General features: G+C 38.3%; 1 pseudogene; it reads left to right on the top strand.

Annotated features, from left to right (window-relative positions):
- Positions 1 to 17,874: 17,874 nt before the first annotated feature.
- On the top strand, positions 17,875 to 18,797 carry LOC114200472 (olfactory receptor 2L3-like; annotated as a pseudogene).
- The last annotated feature ends 1,622 nt before the right edge of the window (positions 18,798 to 20,419 follow it).

Here is a 20,419-nt window from a genome sequence, read left to right as displayed (position 1 = left end):
GATTGGGTGTGAAAAAAAAATCATTTCTAGCCATCTATCTCTGACTTTTCCATGGAGACATTCACAATCACGTGATCCAGGGCACAGCTGCAAAAAAGAAGAAAACCGCATTTGTGTCATGGTGCCTCATCAAATAGATGAAAACTTTGCTATCTTAAGATACTGAAGTTGCTTATTGTCATAGTTGCATTGATTACCTTACTACAGCATAACATACTATCAGATTTTCTCCTAATAATCTGTTAACTTGTGGTAGGAATGATTCACCATAATGCCAAATTTTGTGATATGCTTAAGGAAAATACATGGTGATGTTATTGATTGTTTTATTTTTAACTTGTAAAACTTATATGCACAGTATCTTCTGCATATATCTATAATGAGACAATGTAGAACAAGTCAATTTATTGCAAAAATATATATAAATTCCTAAGTAATATAGATTTTCTTTATAATTAAATATTTTGAGACTGAGATTTTCCTGTGAAAATACAAACGAATTTTTTAAATTTCTTATTGTTATGTTAATCACCATACATTACATCATTCGTTCTTGATGTAGTGTTCCATGATTCATTGTTTGTGCATAACACCCAGTGCTCCACGCAGAATGTGCCCTCTTTAATACCCATCACCAGGCTGACCCATCCCCCCACCCTCCTCCCCTCTAGAACCCTCAGTTTGTTTTTCAGAGTCCATCGTCTCTCATGGTTCGTCTCCCTCTCTGAGTTACTCCCCTTCATTCTTACCCTCCTGCTATCTTCTTCTTTTTCTTTTTTTCTTAACATATGTTGCATTATTTGTTTCAGAAGTACAGATCTGTGATTCAACAGTCTTGCACAATTCATAGCGCTCACCATAGCACATACCCTCCCCAATGTCTATCACCCAGCCACCTCATCCCTCCCATCCCCCACCACTCCAGCAACCCTCAGTTTGTTTCCTGAGATTAAGAATTCCTCATATCAGTGAGGTCATATGATACATGTCTTTCTCTGATTGACTTATTTCACTCAGCATAACACCCTCCAGTTCCATCCACGTCGTTGCAAATGGCAAGATCTCATTCTTTTGATGGCTGCATAATATTCCATTGTGTATAGATACCACCCCTTCTTTATCCATTCATCTGTCAATGGACATCTTGGCTCTTTCGACAGTTTGGCTATTGTGGACATTGCTGCTCTAAACATTGGGGTGCACATACCCCTTCGGATCCCTACATTTGTATCTTTGTGGTAAATACCCAGTAGTGCAATTGCTGTATCATATGGTAGCTCTATTTTCAACTTTTTGAGGAACCTCCATACTGTTTTCCAGACTGGTTGCACCAGCTTGCATTCCCACCAACAGTGTAGGAGGGTTCCCCTTTCTCCGCATCCCCGCCAACATCTGTCGTTTCCTGACTTGTTAATTTTAGCCATTCTGACTGGTGTGAGGTGGTATCTCATGGAGGTTTTGATTTGGATTTCCCTGATGCCGAGCGATGTTGAGCACTTTTTCATGTGTCTGTTGGCCATTTGGATGTCTTCTTTGGAAAAATGTCTGTTCATGTCTTCTGCCCATTTCTTGATTGGATTATTTGTTCTTTGGGTGTTGAGTACAAACTGGAATTTAAAGATTATATAAGAATGGCTGAGATTACTCCTATGTGAAGAGATATACTATTTTTATATTTGAGTCTATTGTCTGGAAATAGCACACGTAATAAGATTATCCAGGTTTCAATTTGTATTTTGTTCATTTTGATTTCATTTCTATTTTACTTCTTGTTTTCCCCACTGTCATATACTGAAATACTAATTTATTTCTTTATAATTGAATTAATCTTATTCTATGAGAACTTACTTCTATTCACAGAAGAAAAAATAAAAATAATTAAATTCAAATTTCAAGGGACTGACATATTTCTCTATATACAATTTGTCAGTCCAAGTTTATACCCTACTTTATCAAGAATCTTCTGCTTCCCTTTTTCCACTTTCTTCCTGAGACTCAGTGAAGGTACAGGAGTGACCTTTTTGAAGGGTCTCATGATTATGACTGCACTTAGAAAAGTGTTTTCTGGTCTGAAACCATTCCCTGATTTTCACAGCTTCCTTTGGTGTATTTATCCTAACTGTGATAATGAGTCAGACTTTGATGCATCCCTGTCTTGTCTTCCTCAGTGTTGGCTCTCCAAGCACAGTCCATGCACTGTGGGGGATAAGGAAGTGTGTAAGAGTGCCTTGGCATTTCTTCAGACATGTTGCATTAGCCTCCACCTTGCCCTTCACTGGTACCAAGTGTCGTCCAAGCTCAGCCTTATCCTCCCTCCACTGTTTGCTCCAGCTGTCAACCAGGCCTGAGTCATAACTCTATGCCATTCTCCAGGCTGTATTGCTAACTGGGGACACATAGCCATCCTGGCCTGTCCAGTCTTCTATAGCCACCCTGTACAGTGTCCACTGTGGTTCCCTCAAGATGATTCTGCTTTTAGATGCAGACCACAGGCTTCCGCAGGTTAGCATCCCCAAATTCATCCAAAGGGAGCTGCTTATATAAGATCCCTAATAACTGTGCTTAAGACCACCAGGGGTCATATTAAAGCAGAGTGTAAAATATCTTCTTCATAGAATTTTTTTAACTTCCTTCTATAGGTCAAATGAAAGTTCTTGACAACTTTTTAATCACAGATTTTTCTTTCTTTTGTCCTCTAAAAAAGATAGAATAAACACTGGGCTCTGTGTGTCCAAGTCTGTTTTTTTTTTTCAATATGAAAAATCAAGTGTTTAATCTTCACAAAAGAATGTTTGTCCAACTACCTTGGATTGCAAATTCAATGCACTTCGAATTTGAGATAATTTTCTTTGCCAAAAACTCAAAAATTTTCTTTTTCATACTTTTGCAGTGAATCAACATTACTGTTAATTGTATTGTTGGAAACATGTAAACACTAAGAACAGGTAGGTATTATCTGGAGTAAAAATTGTATTAATATATGGTTTCAAAATATCACAAACTACCGTGAATAAACTTTCTCTCTGATATTTATACCTATTATGTTATTTTAGCTGGCATTTTAACAGAATGGAAAATAAAATCTTAATAACATATAATCTCTTTACTTTATTCCTAGAGGTTTGTACATTTGAACCCCCTAAAATTTGCTATTTTTAAAAAGATATCCCCCAGTTACATTGATCTGTTCTACTGCTCTTTTTGTTTCTATTTCATTGATTTCTGCTCTGATCTTCATTATCTCTCTTCTCTTGCTGGGTTTAGGCTTTACTTGCTCTTTTTTCTCTAGCTCCTTTAGGTGTAGGGTTAGGTTGTGTATTTGAGACCTTTCTTGTTTCTTGAGAAAGGCTTGTATTGCTATATACTTTCCTCTTAGGACTGCCTTTGCTGCATCCCAAAGATTTTGAAGTTGTGTTTTCATTTTCATTGGTTTCCATGATTTTTTAAAATTCTTCTTTAATTTCCTGGTTAACCCATTCATTCTTCAGTAGGATGCTCTTTAGCCTCCATGTATGAGTTCTTCTGACTTTCTTCTTGTGAATGAATTCTAGTTTCAGAGCATTGTGGTTTGAAAATATGCAGGGAATGATCCCAATCTTTTGGTATCGGTTGAGACCTGATTTGTAACCTAGGATGTGATCTGTTCTGGAGAATGTTCCATGGGCACTAGAGAAGAATGTGTATTCTGTTGTTTTGGGATATAATGTCCTGAATATGTCTGTGAAGTCCATTTGGTCCAGTGTGTCATTTAAAGTCTTTATTTCCTTGTTGATCTTTTGCTTAGATCATCTGTCCATTTCAGTCAGGGGGGGTGTTAACGCCCCCACTATTATTGTATTGTTGTCGATGTGTTTCTTTGCTTTTGTTATTAAGTGGCTGATATAATTGGCTGCTCCCATGTTAGGGGCATAGATATTTACAATTGTTAGATCATCTAGTTGGATAGACCCTTTAAGTATGATATAGTGAAACAAACTGAGGGTTGCTGGAGTATTGGGGGTTGGTAGGAGGGATGCAGTGGCTGGGTGATAGACACTGGGGAGGGTATGTGCTATGGTGAGCTCTGTGAATTGTGCAAGACTGTTGAATCACAGATCTGTACCTCTGAAACAAATAATACACTCTATGTTTAAAAAAAAAAGAAGAAGAAGATAGCAGGAGGGGAAGAATGAAGGGGGGGGAATCGGACGGGGAGATGAAAGACGATAGACTCTGAAAAACAAACTGAGAGTTCTAGAGGGGAGGGGTTTGGGGTGATGGGTTAGCCTGGTGACGGGTATTAAAGAGGGCACGTTCTGCATGGAGCACTGCGTGTTATACGCAAACAATGAATCATGAAACACTACGTCAAATACTAAATGATGTGATGTATGGTGATTAACATGACATAATAATAATAATAATAAAAATATATCACCCAAATTGTGTGAAAGTCACAATTGAAAAAAATGAAAAAATGAAAAATATGGCCAAATAAATTATACATATAATATGAACTAATTTAATAAATATAATAAATTTGGTACGTAAATATGTGTATATATATTATATATGTCAAATTATGTTTCTTCAATTACATTCATCCCATTTTATTTTAAATTATTAGATGTTCTGGTTAATTTAATAAAACCCAGAAAATAAGTAGTATTTGTGGATACAATATGACTATATACTTACCAGATGTTAGTATGTGAAATACAGAAATAGAGAAATAATTAATAAAATGATTTTTTTCAATAATAATAAATGTTAAAATCAATACCTCTTGGCTTTCCCCCCAGGATCTGACAGAGAAATTTCTGTGAAAACATCTGGGAAATTTTCATTACCCCTCCCCCCAGGTTGGCCTGAGGCCATCCTGCATTATTAGTGACTCTCAGGGGGCATTGCCACATGAACACAACCAAAACAACAAATGTTCAGAATAACCTCCAAGTATAGAATCCTACAGTCACCATTGCAGAAGTCATGGATGTATCTGAAACGTCAAGTACAGAATTGAGAGGTGAGTTGGTAGTTTTTAAAAAGCAGAAAAACTACTCTAGAGGAGCACCTGGGTGGCTCCGACATTAAGTGTCTGCCTTTGGCTCAGGTCATGGTCCCAGGGTCCTGGGATGGAGGCCAGCTTCAGGCTCCCTGCTCTGCCGGAAGCCTGCTTCTCCCTCTCCCACTCCCCCTGCTTGTGTTCCCTCTCTCGCAGTGTCTCTGTCTGTCAAATAAATGAATAAAATCTTTTAAAAAAATATAAAAAAATAAAAAACAGAAAAACTGCTCCAGAAAGTTTGCGCAGGATATCCAGGTGGAACTGCCCAGAAGTAAGAAAGACAGTGACCTTCTGTTTCCAACTTGTGCTTTTGTGGAGAAACATGCAAATGCTATAGGAACACTTTGAATACAAATACATAAGAATTGCTGTTTGGTAAGCACTGGGATAAGTTACTGATGAATTCACATCTCATTAACTAGAAGACTTCAAAAAGAAAATTGTACTTGGGCTGTAAGGAGTATAAATTACTATATACAGAATTTAAAAGAGAAAATTCAAAGAACCAAATGGATACATCTGAACTTTTTATTTACTTATTTATTTTTATTTTTTTAAGATATTTTTAAAGATTTTATTTATTTATTTATTTGAAACAGAGAGAGAGAGACAGGTGGAGAGGGAACACAAGCAGGGGGTGTGGGAGAGGGAGAAGCAGGCTCCTGGCTGGCAGGGAGTCCGATGCAGCCTCGATCCCAGGACCCTGAGATCATGACCAAAGGCAGACGCCTAATGACTGAGCCACGCAGGTGCCCCACTTCTGAACTTTTCAAAGACAAAGTTCTGTTTATGGATAAAACATACATTATCTTCAATTACAGGAGTAACTTTTGTGATCATAATCTATCCTAGTGAAAAATAGTGAAGTGGTTGATATTATGTATGAAACTTTTACCTGAATGTGGGGAGTAAGACACAGCCCTACCCTCAAGGCTGCCACATTCAAGAAATAGAGACACTTGAAACCTGATGAGATGGGTGACGGATGCTAAAATAAAAGTATAGGTGAACTAGACTAGAATGATAAGTGGTAGAAAAACGTATTTATCCTGAGCTGAGCAAATAAATTCATATAACAGCGTATGTTTAGGATAGAATTAAAATGTAAGATTTAACACATTGGACAACTCGGGGAATGGAACGCCAGGTAGTTTTGAATGGTGTGATGTGGCTACAGCCTTCTGCAGAATCTCTAGCATGGAGCAGATGAAGGTGATAGCAAATGTGAGAATGTCTGTAATGCGACTTTTTCTTATGGATTTTATACTCTAGGCAATGTAGATGGTCACATATATGCACCTGATATGACTATATACATTTTAGTTCCATTTTCAATTATACTTTTGCCAATGTGGTTGCATGTCTGGAAGGAAACGCTGCTGCCATTCAAGGGGTCAGTTAAGAGACAGAGTTCAGAATAAGGTTCCAGGGGGTGTCAACACTGGTGGCTTTTTAAACAACAGCGTTAGGCAGATTGCCTGGAGAAGAAGCACAGACATCAGTTTTGTGTTTGTTTTCTTTGTCTTCAGAGACAATTTACAAACACGATGTCTAAATTGGAAAAGACGAGGGTCAGACTAAGACTTACTGAAACAGGCTTGAGCAATGTCCACTCATATGAGAAAGGGATTCAACTGAGATGCGCAGATGATCCAGGGAATCAAGACAACACACAGAGTCAAGTCCTCAACAAATCAACTGGGGGGTGTGGCTTCCTCTGTGGAATTCTGTCAGTGAGGGAGACGTGGTTACATGGTGCCGAGGGATTTACCTTAGTGCTGACTCTTACTGTTCTTTTGCCCTGTGCACTCACTAAACCTTTAGTGAAATTGGCATAATGGTAACTGCACAGACAACCTGGCATTGCTTTTGTGAAATTAAAATGTGAGTATACAGAAACAAAATGGTAAAAAGTATCAATGCAAAATCTTAGTAAGTGATGAATGTGCAAATGAAGAACATAAATATGGAAAAGATACCCAAGCTACCATTAATTTTGTTTTTCAACATCAACAAAAATAATTTTCTTAGCCAGATTGTTCTTTGTCTGTGGAGTGACCTGTGCATTGTAGAATATTTAGGAGCAGCTACTAGATGTCAGTAGCACCCCCCAGTAATGACAACCAAACACCTCTCCAGACATTGCGTGATGTCCCCTGAGGAGAGGGCAATTCCCAACCCCACACCCACCCCTTTGTTAGGAACCCGTACATTACTGATAACTTAAGCTAAGCACTCAATATCACCTAATTATTTTAATTTATTTTACTTTTTCTTTTTTTTAAGAGAGATTATGTGCCTCTGCTAGCGAGCAGAGGGATAGGGTTTCAGGGGCAGAGGGAGAGGGAGAGAGAAAATCTCAAACAGACTCCCCACTGAGTGTGGAGCCCACCTCATCCACAGATTGGATCTCACAATCCTGAGATCATGACCTAAGGCAAAATCAAGAGTTGGTCACTTAACGGACTAAGGTGCCCTGATGCCCCCACCTAATTTAATTTTTATACCTGTTTGATTTGCATGCTACAAGCTTACAGAGGTAAATTCACCAGATCAATGTCACATGTCTTATAAGTGACAATACTATAGATAAAATTAATGTTTGACATCAAAATTTGTGCAATTTACTCTTGAAATGTAGCAGCATCAATTGAACCTGAAACGCAATACAAAAAATCCTACATATTATTTTATTTTTTTTATTTTCTTATTATTGTGTTATGTTAATCACCATACATTACATCATTAGTATTTGATGTAGTGTTCCATGATTCATTATTTGCATATAACAACCAGTGCTCCATGCAGAACGTGCCCTCTTTAATACCATCACCAGGCTAACCCATCCCCCCACCCCTCTCCCCTCTAGAACCCTCAGTTTGTTTTTAAGAGTCCATCATCTCTCATGGTTCATCTCCCCCTCTGATTTCCCCCCCTGCATTCTTCCCCTTCTGCTATATTCTTCTTCTTCTTTTTGTTAACAGAGTGTATTATTTGATTCAGAGGTACAGATCTGTGATTCAACAGTCTTGCACAATTCACAGAGCTCACCATAGCACATACCCTCCACAATGTCTATCACCCAGGCGCCCCATCCCTCCCACACCCCACCACTCCAACAACCATCAATTTGATTCCTGAGATTAAGAATTCCTCATATCAGTGAGGTCATATGATACATGTCTTTCTCTGATTGACTTATTTCACTTGGCATAATACCCTCCATTCCATCCACATCATTGCAAGTGCCAAGATCTCATTCCTTTTGATGGCTGCATAATATTCCATTGTGTATATATATACCACTTCTTCTTTATCCATTTGTCTGTCGATGGACATCTTGGCTCTATCCACAGTTGGTTAATGTGGCTATTGCTGCTATAAACATCGGGGTGCACGTACCCCTTCGGATCCCTACATTTGTATCTTTGTGGTAAATACCCAGTAGTGCAATTGCTGAATCCTATGGCAGCTCTATTTTCAATTTTTTGAAAAAACTCCATACTGTTTTCCAGAGTGGTTGCACCAGCTTCCATTCCCAACAACAGTGTAGGTGGGGTCCCCTTTCTCCACATCCCCACCAACATCTGTTGTTTCCTGACGTGTTAATTTTAGCCATTCTGACTGGTGTGAGGTGATATACAATTGAGGTTTTGATCTGGATTTCCCTGATGCCGAGAGATGCTGAGCAATTTTTCATGTGTTCTTTGGCCATTTGGATGTCTTCTTTGAAAATAATGTCTGTTTATGTCTTCTGCCCAATTCTTGATTAGATCGTTTGTTCTCAGGTTGTTGACTTTAAAGGGATATTTATAGATTTTGGATAATAGCCCTTTATCTGATATGTCATTTGCAAATAACTTCTCCCATTCTGTCGATTATCTTTTGGTTTTGTTGACTGTTGCTTCTGTTGGGCAAAAGCTTTTATCTTGAGAAAATCTCAATAGTTCATTTTTGCCCTTGCTTCCCTTGCCTTTGGCGATGTTTCTAGGAAGAAGTTGCTGCAGCTGAGGTCGAAGAGGTTCCTGCCTGTGTTCTCCTTTAGGATTTTGGTGGACTCCTGTCTCACCTTGAAGTCTTTCAACCATTTGGAGTCTATTTTTGTGTGTGGTGTAAGGAAATGGTCCAGTTTCATTCTTCTGCATGTGGCTGTCCAATTTTCCCAACACCATTTGTTGAAGAGACTCTCTTATTTCCATTGGACATTCTTTCCTGCTTTGTCAAAGATCAGTTGACCATAGCGTTGAGGGTCCATTTCTGGGCTCTCTATTCTGTTCCATTGATCTATGTGTCTGTTTTTGTGCCAGTACCATGCTGTCTTGGTGATGACAGCTTTGTAATAGAGCTTGAAGTCTGGAATTGAGATGCTGCCAGCTTTGCGCTTTCTTTTTCAAAATTCCTCAGGCTATTCAGGATCTTTTCTGGTTCCATAGCAATTTTAGGATTATTTGTTCCATTTCTTTGAAAAAAGTGGATGGTATTTTGATGAGGATTGCATTGAATGTGTAGATTACTCTAGGTAGCATTGACAACTTCACAATATTTGCACTTCCAATCCATGAGCATGGAAGGTTTTTCCATTCCTTTGTGTCCTCCTCAATTTCTTTCATGATTATTTTAGAGTTTTCTGAGTACAGATTCTTTGCCTCTTTGGTTAGATTTATTCCTAGGTATCTTATGGTTTTGGGTGCAATAAAAATGGGATCGACTCCTTCATTTCTCTTTCTTCTGTCTTGTTTTTGCTTTATAGGAATGCCACTGATTTCTGTGCATTGAGATTATATCCTGCCACTTGACTGAATTCCTGTATGAGTTTTAGCAGTTATGCAGTGGAGTCTTTTGGGTTTTCCACATAAAGTATCATATCATCTCCAAAGAGTGAGAATTTGAGTTCTTCTTTGCTGATTTGAATGCCATTCATTTCCTTTTGTTGTCTGATTGCTGTGGCTAGGACTTCCAAAACTATGTTGAATAGCAGTGGTGATAGTGGACATTCCTGCTGCGTTCCTGACCTTAGGGGAAAAGCTCTCTGTTTTTCCCCATTGAGAATGATATTCACTGTGGGTTTTTCATAGACGGCTTTTATGATATTGAGGTTATGTACAGTCTATCCTTATACTCTGAGGAGTTTGATCAAGAAAGGATGCTATACTTTGTCAAATGCTTTTTTGCATCTATTGAGAGGATCATATGGTTCTTGTTCTTTCATTTATTAATGTATTGTATCACATTGATTGATCTGCAGATGTTGACAAATCTTGCAACCCAGGGATAAATCGCATTTGATTGTGGTGAATAATCCTTTTAATGGACTGTTGTATCCCATTGGCTAGTATTTTTTTTAAATTTTTTTCATATTATTATATTATGTTAGTCACCATACAATGCATCATTAGTTTTTGATGTGGTGATCCACGATCCATTGTTTTCATATAACACCCAGTGCTCCATGCAGTATGTGCCCTCCTTAATACCCATCACCAGACTAACAAATGCCTCCTCTCTCCTCCCCTCTAAAACCGTGTTTGTTTCTCAGAGTCCACAGTCTCTCATGGTTCATCTCTCACTCCGATTTCCCCCCATTCATTTTTCCCTTCCTTCTCCTAATGTCCTCCATGCTATTCTTTATGTTCCTCAAATAAGTGAAACCATATGATAATTGACTTTCTCTGCTTGACTTATTTCACTTAGCATAGTCTCCTCCAGTCCCAACCATGTTGATGGAAAAGTTGGGTATCCATCTTTTCTGATGGCTGAGTAATATTCCATTGTATATATGGACCTCATCTTCATTATCCATTCATCTGTTGAAGGGCATCTCGGCTCTTTCCACAGTTTGGCTATTGTGGACATTGCTGCTATGAACATTGGGGTGCATATGGACTTCCTTTTCACTACATCTGTGTCTTTGGGGTAAATACCCAGGAGTGCAACTGCTGGGTCATAGAGTAGCTCTATTTTTAAATGTTTGAGGCACCTCCACACTGTTTTCCAAAGTGGCTGTACCAACTTGCATTCCCACCAACAGTGTAGGAGTGTTCCCCTTGCTCCACAACCTCTCCAACATTTGTTGTTTCTTGTCCTGTCCATTTTTGCCATTCTAACTGGTGTAAGGTGGTATCTCAATGTGGTTTTGATTTGAATTTCCCTGATGGCTAATGATGATGAATTTTGGTGAGAATTTTTGCATCCATGTTCATCAAGGATATCGGTCTGTCATTCTCCTTTCTAATGGGGTCTTTGTCTGGTTTGGGGATGAAGGTAATGGTGGCCTCAAAACAAGTTTGGAAGTGTTCCTTCCATTTCTATTTTTTGGAACATTTTAAGAAGAATAGGTATTAATTCTTTAAATGTTTGGTAGAATTCCCCTGGGAAGCCATCTGGCCTTGGCCTTTTGTTTGTTGGGAGATTTTTGATGACTGCTTCAATTTCCTTGGTGGTTATAGGTCTGTTCAGGTTTTCTATTTCTTTCTGGTTCAGGTTTGGTAGTTGATAGATCTCTAGGAATGCATCCATTTCTTCCAGATTATCTAATTTCCTGGCATAGTGTTGCTCATAATATGTTCTTATAATTGTTTGTATTTCTTTGGTGCTGATTGTGATCTCTCCTCTTTCATTCATGCTTTTGTTGATTTGGGTCATTTTTCTTTTTGATAAGTCTGGCCAGGAGTTTATCAATCTTGTTAATTCTTTCAAAGAACCGCCTCTTAGTTTTGTTGATCTGTTCTACTGTTCTTTTGGTTTCTATTTCATTGATTTCTGCTCTGATCTTTATAATTTCTCTTCTCCTGCTGGGTTAGGCTTGTTTACTGTTCTTTCTCCAGCTTCTTTAGGTGTAGGCTTAGTTTCTGTATTTCAGATCTTTTTGTTTCTTGAGAAAGCATTTATTGTTCTATACTCTCCTCTTAGGGCCGGCTTTGCAGCATCCTAAAGATTTTGAACAGTTGTGTTTTCATTCTCATTTGTTTCCATGAATTTTTTTATTTCGTCTTTAATTTCGTGGTTGACCCATTCATTCTTTAGCAGCATGGTCTTTAGACTCCATGTATTTGAGTTCTTTCCCACTTTCCTCTTGTGATTGAGTTTTAGTTTCAAAGCACTGTGGTCCGAAAATATGCAGGGAGTGATCACAATCCTTTGGTACCATTTGAGACCTGATTCATGACCTAGGATGTGATCTATTCTGTAGAATGTTCCATGGGCACTAGAGAAGAATGTGTATTCTGTTGCTTTGGGATGGAATGTTCTGAATATGTCTGTGAAGTCCATTTGGTCCAGTGTGTCATTTAAAGTCTTTATTTACTTGTTGATCTTTTGCTTGGATAATCTGTCCATTTCAGTCAGGGGGGTGTTAAAGTCCCCCACTATTATTGTATTGTTATCGATGTGTTTTTTGATGTGTTATTAATTGGCTTATATAATTTTCTGCTCCCAGTGTTAGGGGCATAGATATTTACAATTGATAGATCTTCTTGTTGGATAGACCCTTTAAGTAGGATATAGTGTCCTTCCTCTTCTCTTATTACAATCTTTGGTTTAAAATCTAATTTGTTTGATATAAGGATTGCCACCCCAGCTCTCTTTTGGTGCCATTAGCATGGTAAATGATTTTCCACCCCTCACTTTCAATGTGGGGGTGTCTTATGGTCTAAAATAAGTCTCTTGCAGACAGCATATCGATGGGTCTTGTTTTTTTATCCAATCTGATACCCTATGTCTTTTGATTGGGGCATTCAGCCCATTTACATTCAGGGTAACTATTGAAAGATATGAATTTAGTGCCATTGTATTGACTGTAAGGTGACTGTGACTGTATATTGTCTGTGTTCTTTTCTGTCTATGCTGCTTTTAGGCTCTCTCTTTGCTTAGAGGACCCCTTTCAATATTTCTTGGAGGGCTGGTTTCGTGTTTGCAAATTCCTTTAGTTTTGTTTGTCCTGGAAGCTTTTGATCTCTCCTTCTATTTTCAATGACAGCCTAGCTGGATATAGTATATACTATAGATATTTTTATATAGATATTTTATTGCTCTGAATATATCATGCCAGTCCTTTCTGGCCTGCCAGGTCTCTGTCGATAGGTCTGTTGCCAATCTAATATTTCTACCATTGTAGGTTACATATTTCTTGTCCCGAGCTGCTTTCAGGATTTTCTCTTTGTCCCTGAGACTTGTAAATTTTATTATTAGATGTCGGGGTGTTGACCTATTTTTATTGATTTCAAGAAGGTTTCTCTCTACCTCCTGGATTTTGATGCCTGTTTCTTTCCCCATATTGGGGAAGTTCTCTGTTATAATTTGCTCCAATATAACTTCTGACACTCTCTCCTTTATTCTTCTTCCGGGATCCCAATTATTCTAATATTGTTTTGTCTTCCGGTATCACCTATCTCTCAAATTCTGCCTTCATGGTCTGGTAGTTGTTTATCTCTCTTTTTCTCAACTTCTTTATTTTCCATCATTTGGTCTTCTATATCACTAATGCTCTCTCTGCCTCATTTCTCCTAGCAGTTAGAGCCTCCATTTTTTATTGCACCTCATTCATAGCCTTTTTGATTTCAACTTTGTTAGATTTTAGTTCTTTTATTTCTCCAGAAAGGGTTTCTCTAATAACTTCCATGCTTTTTTCAAGGCCAGCTGGTATTTTAAAATTATCATTTTGAACTCTAGTTCCGACATCGTGCTAATGTCCATATTGTTTAGGTCCCTGGCAGTCGGTACTGCCTCCTGTTCTTATTGCTGAGGTGATTTTTTTTCCATCTTGTCGTTTTGTCCAGAGGAGAATAGATGAATCAGAGAACAAAATGCTAACAGGGTAACAACGTTCCCAGAAAATATACACTAAACAAATCAGAAAAGACCTGAAACTGGGGGAAAGGAAAGGGAACGAAAGAAAAAAGAAAAAGGAAAAGAAAAGAAAAGAAAAAGGTAAAAATAAAACAAAACCAAAAAAAGCAGAATATGATCAAATATGATCAGACTGGTGCATAGATCAGTGCCACACACTAGACTTTGGGCGTATTTTGGGCATTTAGAAGAAAGTGCCTCCCAAAATTTTAAAGAAAGAAAAACTTATATACATACAAAAATAAGGGTTAATACGATGAAGGGATGGAATATGACAGAAAGATGAAAATTACAAAAGATTTTATAAAAGGAATTGATAAGTAAATAGTTGGTTGAAAAAAGAAAGAAGAGGATTTAAAAAGACAGGGAGAGAATGCGATCAGGCAGGAGTTTAGAACAAAACCATACACTAGGTATTTAGGGTATATTTTGATCTGTTAGAAGAAACTGTATCTCAAAATTTTAATGAGAGATCTAATATATATATATACCACAAATAAGGTTAACTACTATGAAGTGATAGAATATGATTCTAAAAATGAAAAATAAAAAATATTTTTTTAAAAAGGGATTGATAAGATGTTGGTTGAAAAAGGGAAAAAGAAAAATTAAAAAAAAAAAGAAAAGAAAGGACAGTTATAAAAATTAACTTTGAAAGACTAAAGAATCATGGAAAAAAAGCCATGATTTCTATGTGCAGTATTCCCCTAGTGCTGGAGTTCTGCTGTTCTCATTGATCAGTAAACTTGGTCTTGGCTGGCTGTTCTTGCTGAACTTCTGCGGGAGGGGCATGTTACCGTGGTTCCCAAATGTCTTTGCTAGAGGTGGAATTGCCCTGCCTGTGCCTGTCGGGCTAAGTAATCTGCTCGGGTTTGCTCCGGGAGCTTTTGTTTCCTGCAAGCTTTCCATACAGATTTGGAGGACGATGGTGAAAATGGTGGCTTCCCAATATCTGCTCAGGAGGAGCTGAGAACTTGGGACCCCTCTCCTCAATGCACCCCCAGAGAAAAGCCGTCAATCACTCCCATCTCCCCAGTCTCCGGCTGCACTCCGTGCTCACCAGCCTGTGACCCTGCATTTCTATCTCTTGCACATGACCCGGTGTGGTCTCCAAACCCAGGAGATCCCTGTGGTGTGCTCCTGCATTGCTTCTCCTGGGGGAGGAAGGGGAGTCTCCCCGGCTCTGCTGCTTGTTGGGTCCCTGCTGGAGGAGCAGTGGCCCGACTGTGCCGTGGATCACGGTTTATGGCAACCCCGAGCTGAGAGCCTGTGCCTCAGCTCTGTCTCTGCAGCTGGCTTCCCCGCTCTGACACCTGGGAGCTCTGCCGCACTCAGGCACCCCCAGTCTTTCTGTGACCCAGAGGGTCCTGAGACCACACCATCCCAGCGAGGGTTCCACCCCCCGCTTAGCCACTGGAGCTACATCCTTCAACAGAGCTGACTTCTAAAAGTTCTGATTTTGTGTTCCGCTGCTCTATCACTTGCCAGAAATGGCTGAAAGAGGTCCCCTCCCCCGTGGTCTATCCTCCCGAATACTGCCTCGGATTCACTTCTTCGAACCTCCTACCTTCCAGAAAGTGGTCGCTTTTCTGTTCAGAGAGTTGTTGCTATTTTCTTCAATCTCCTGTTGAGTTCATAGGTGTTCAGAATGGTTTGATCCCTATCCAGTTGAATTCCTGGGACCAGACAAAGTCCAGGTCTCATACACACTGCCATCTTGCTCTGCCCCCCTGGAAGCTTACATTTTATGATGTATGTGCATGTTCACATCTGTATGTAGAACTTTCGGATTCTAATTAGTTTTAATTCATGAAATTTTATGGAAACATGCACAAATACAAATTACCTGTTTATACCCAATTATTGAAATTGCAACTTGTTTAAAAAAGTTACTTAAGAGATACTTAAATGTGGGCACCTGGGTGGCTCAGTCGGTTAAGTTACTGCCTTCAGCTCAGGTCACGATCCTGGAGTCCTGGGATCGAGTACTGCATCGGGCTCCCTGCTCAGTGAGGAGCCTGCTTCTCCCTCTAACCCTCCCCCCTCTCATGTACTCTCTCTCTTTCTCATTCTCACTCTCTCAAAATAAATAAATAAATCTTTAAAAAAAAGGAGATACTTAAATGTTTAAATCATTCAAGGAATACAGAGTTTAAAGTATGAAGTTCCCTTTGCTTCTGCTATGTTGGGGCTGGCTGAGTTAAACTTTGGTGGAACAATGGAGATCAAACAGGTCTACATGTGCGGAGACATAATTAGACACTGTAAGGGGGGGTAGGATATTTGGTATCTGTACATGAACTTTGGCTGGTTAGATATCTTAAAGGATTTCTTAAAGCAGGAAAGATTTCTATAGATAATTTATCTTTGCTGTAGCAGGCTAACTTCTGGTAAGAATTATTGCTGGCTTGAAATGTCACTCCAGAAAAGAAGGGAAGAACTTTGAATCACTTTTGACTTGGACATAGATCTCAGCATAGTGAATCAGAAAACATAAATTCTAGACCTAGCTATACATTGGTTGTTGTGTTCTTCTTCTTCTTTCTTTTCCTTCTTCTTCTTCTTCTTCTTCTTCTTCTTCTTCTTCTTCTTCTCTTTCTTTTTTGGAGGACTTAGGCATTTATTTGAGAGAGAGCATGAATAGGAGGGAGAAGGAGAGGAGGAGAGAATCTCTTGAGTTATTATTTATTGGTAAATGATATTCTGAGGCCTCCCTTCTTCCATTTAGTAGAGGCCAGATGTTAACTGCTGGGTTGTTGTAGGGAGCCAGTGAGAATACAGGAAAATCAAGAGAACTGAGGAAACATGTCTCCAAGGAGAAGGTGTAAAATGTGTAACTTTAATCTCTAAAATAATATAATTTGGGCATAAAATAATTTATCAAATATATTTGTCATCATCTGCTGCCTAGTAGGAATAGAGAATCTTGTTTAAATAGTTACTTTAATGGAAATAAGGGGTGATTAACCTAAATAATCCTTCTTTCCTTTTCATGGCTTCTTATAAGATAAAGGATAAACATATCATTTTAGCTCAGGGTAAGTTACTTAAATTCTATGAATGTCCATTATGTTACAAGTGTTGATGGTGATACCCATCTCAGAAGATTGTTGTCAAGTTGACGTGATTTCTGACCCTCGTCCAGGATGCTAGTGAGATGGTCAACAAAGTTCCTGTCTGTGTCTTCCCTTCCGCATATGTGAGTGGCCCAGGAGCAAAACATGTTCTGTCTCTCATCCAATATGTCACTTCAGACAGATGCCATGAATTCTCCCCTATGCGTGGTGAAATTAATGCTAATGTTTAAATGTCAAAGATTTCAGGGGCGTTGAAAGTAATCAACACAGGTGAGAGTTTTTGTAAATAGACCATGCATAGGCTAGTTATTTTTACTTCAGTGGCTAGAAGCAGAAGAAATGGGTAAACATTAATCTAATTATTTCTTTATACATTCAAAAATTTTCTACTCTGTCACATTAAAATAAACATTTAGTGGGTATGATTGAATTCATGCTAGGGAGATCTTAAATTTAATGAAGTCCTAGTATAAATGGTATAAAAAATACAAATGAGCCAAACCCATACTCATTTGAATTGTGATTCAACTTGTGCTCAGAGTTCAATAAAAATTATCCTTATGCTTAATTAAAAATGTAATACTTTTGTTACATGAATTTATGAAGGGCATAAAATTATTCATATCATATTCAGGTAGGTATAGATTTTTTTCTTTTTATTATTTCATGGATTCTTTACAGTAGATTTTGAATGGAAATGCTTACCATCTGAACTTGTGACTTTGTGAAACAACATAGATATTCTTTCTCAAAATAAGAAACATTGAATATTTATTTAAGGAACTGGGTATTTTATGAAAATTTCACAAATAGACTCAAATAATTTGAAAAAATGATAAAAACATCACATTTTATTTATTTACCACAGATGAGTTTTTCTCTTTCTTCATGAAAAGCAATTAAAAGAAAATGGAAAATTACAACCAAACATTGACTGATTTCCTATTATTGGGATTCTTTCCACCATCAGGAATTGGCCTGTTTCTTTTCATTTTCACTGTACTTATTTTCCTAATGGCTCTGTTTGGCAACCTGTCCATGATGGTCCTTATCCTCCTGGACACCTATCTCCACACACCCATGTATTTTAGACTTAGCTCTCCCTCATGGACCTGAACTTCATCTCCACCATTGTCCCCAAGATGGCCTTTGATTATATCTTTGGAAACAAGTCCACCTCACTCATTGGGTGTGGCGTTCAGAGCTTCTTCTTCTTGACTTTAGCTAGTGCAGAAGGATTAATGTGGGCCTCTATGGCTTATGATCATTATGTGGCTATTTGCTTTCCTCTTCACCATCCCATTCATATGAGCAAAAGAGTGTGTGTGCTGATGATAACAGGATCGTGGATAATGGGCTCAATCAACTCCTGTGCCCACACTGTATGTGTCCTCCGTATCCCTTATTGTCAATCCAGAGCCATCAACCATTTCTTCTGTGATGTCCCCGCCATGTTGACTCTGGCCTGCATGGACACCTGAGTCTCTGAGTACACATGGTTTGTGAGCACCACCCCTTTCCTGTGTTTCCTTTCATTGACATTGCATGTTCCTATGGCCATGTGATCCTTGCAATCTGCCGCATGAGCTCAGCAGAAGGCTTATTCGACCTACAACACCCACCTCACTGTGGTAACTTTCTATCATGCACCCTTTGCTTACACTTATCTACGCCCAAGATCCTTCTGATCTCCCACAGAGGACAAGGTCTTGGCTGTCTTCTGCACCATCCTGACCCCAATGCTCAACCCGATCATCTACAGCCTGAGAAACAAGGAGGTGATGGAGGCCCTGAGAACAGTGATTCAGAGGTTCTGTTCTGTAGAAATGTAGACAAAATTCTCATTACCGTGGCCTTAGAAGTACATCAATTTCACCTTTTACACTCAAGAACAATGTCATTCCAGGATTGAGGACAGAGACTACATTACTTTAGACAATTTAAATAATTGATACTTGACAAAATAATTCAATATTCTCAATCAGTGTTATTGTTTTCTTTCTAGCAATTTTTCAATAAATGTAAAGAACATATATTTCCCTTAATTGTGTGCAATAAGATTTTATTAATTCATTGAAATGATAATAGAAACAGTCCAAGTTGATGGTATTATTCATTATAATAGTTCTAACATACTTAGCATATCTCCCCAAATGGATAATATAGGGGGAAAGAACAATAACTGTTATAACATTATCAGGTTTAATGAGTTTGATTTCTGTTATAGTTTGTACTTAACTAGTGAATAGTGATTTTTTGCTTTCCTAATTTTCAGAAGTGATAGATATAGAGATTAGCCAAAGAGTTCTGCATGGAATTAGATATTCTTGCACCACTAAAGAGGAAATACAAGTTTATATATTTTGTGAGCAGTGCCCTGGAAGTAACTAGACAAATCCTATGAAAGCAGTTGATCACAGGTCTACCCTGTCAGGATAAATAATTATTATTGGGGAGATGCAAAATGAACTACAGAAGAATGAGAACCATTTTCTATAAGGATTCAGGGGAGTTGTATACTGTTGAGTGCAGATTAATCAATCTGAGCCACTCCTCAGTCATCCCTCCAAATATTCAAATTGTACATCCCCAACAGCCACTATTACCATTTCATAAGATAATTTTTTTATGGGCATTTCATTATACATATAGTGTTCTTATAATTCCACTGAACCAGATTTGGGGGTTGGTTTGATGTTAACCTCTCTGCATCACTATTATTAATAGATAGACCTGTTTACTCTCTGGCTTACAGAGGTCTTCCCATTACCTTCAGCTTAGCTCTACACTTGAACACTATAGATGAATGGCCATCACTGTTTATGGGATAATTCTACTATACTCTTTATTTTATGAAGTCAGGTGTAAATAAGGAAGAATAAACATGTAAGGAACCCTGTATTATCTAAAGCATCACAGTGATGGATGACTGCTATATTAGAATTGGAAAAAATGGTAATTATTTCCCCCAAATAGAAGATCCACATGTTAGAAGACATACAATGAATTTGGATATATATATATATTTTTTAAGATTTTATTTATTTATTTGAGAGAGAGAATGAAATAGAGAGAGAGAGCATGAGGGGGGCAGTGTCTGAGGGAGAAGCCGACTCACTGCTGAGCAGGGAGCCTGATGTGGGCCTCGATCCCGGGACTCCAGGATCATGACCTGAGCCGAAGGCAGTCGCTTAACCAATTGAGCCACCCAGGCGCCCTGAATTTCGATATTTTTATACTAAAACTAAGTGAGCCTTTGAGATTTCTGAACTATTCAGTAATTAAAGGGATCTCTTAACAGAAATAAATTCAGCAAAACTTAAGCAGAAAATATTATATTAAAAAGAGTGAAAGACAGTCAGATTATCCAGAAATATTGACACAATGATCTCTTGACACTTCACGACCAAAATCAATATCCAACATGTCCCTAAGAATGGTTTCTATGATTCAC

Source organism: Eumetopias jubatus, unplaced genomic scaffold (assembly GCF_037043125.1).
Source record: "Eumetopias jubatus isolate StellerSeaLion01/CBP00866 unplaced genomic scaffold, mEumJub1_p1.0 scaffold_5, whole genome shotgun sequence".
Lineage (NCBI taxonomy): Eukaryota > Metazoa > Chordata > Mammalia > Carnivora > Otariidae > Eumetopias > Eumetopias jubatus.
The sequence above is the reverse complement of the archived record's forward strand: the minus strand, read 5'-3'. Positions and strand labels throughout refer to the sequence as shown.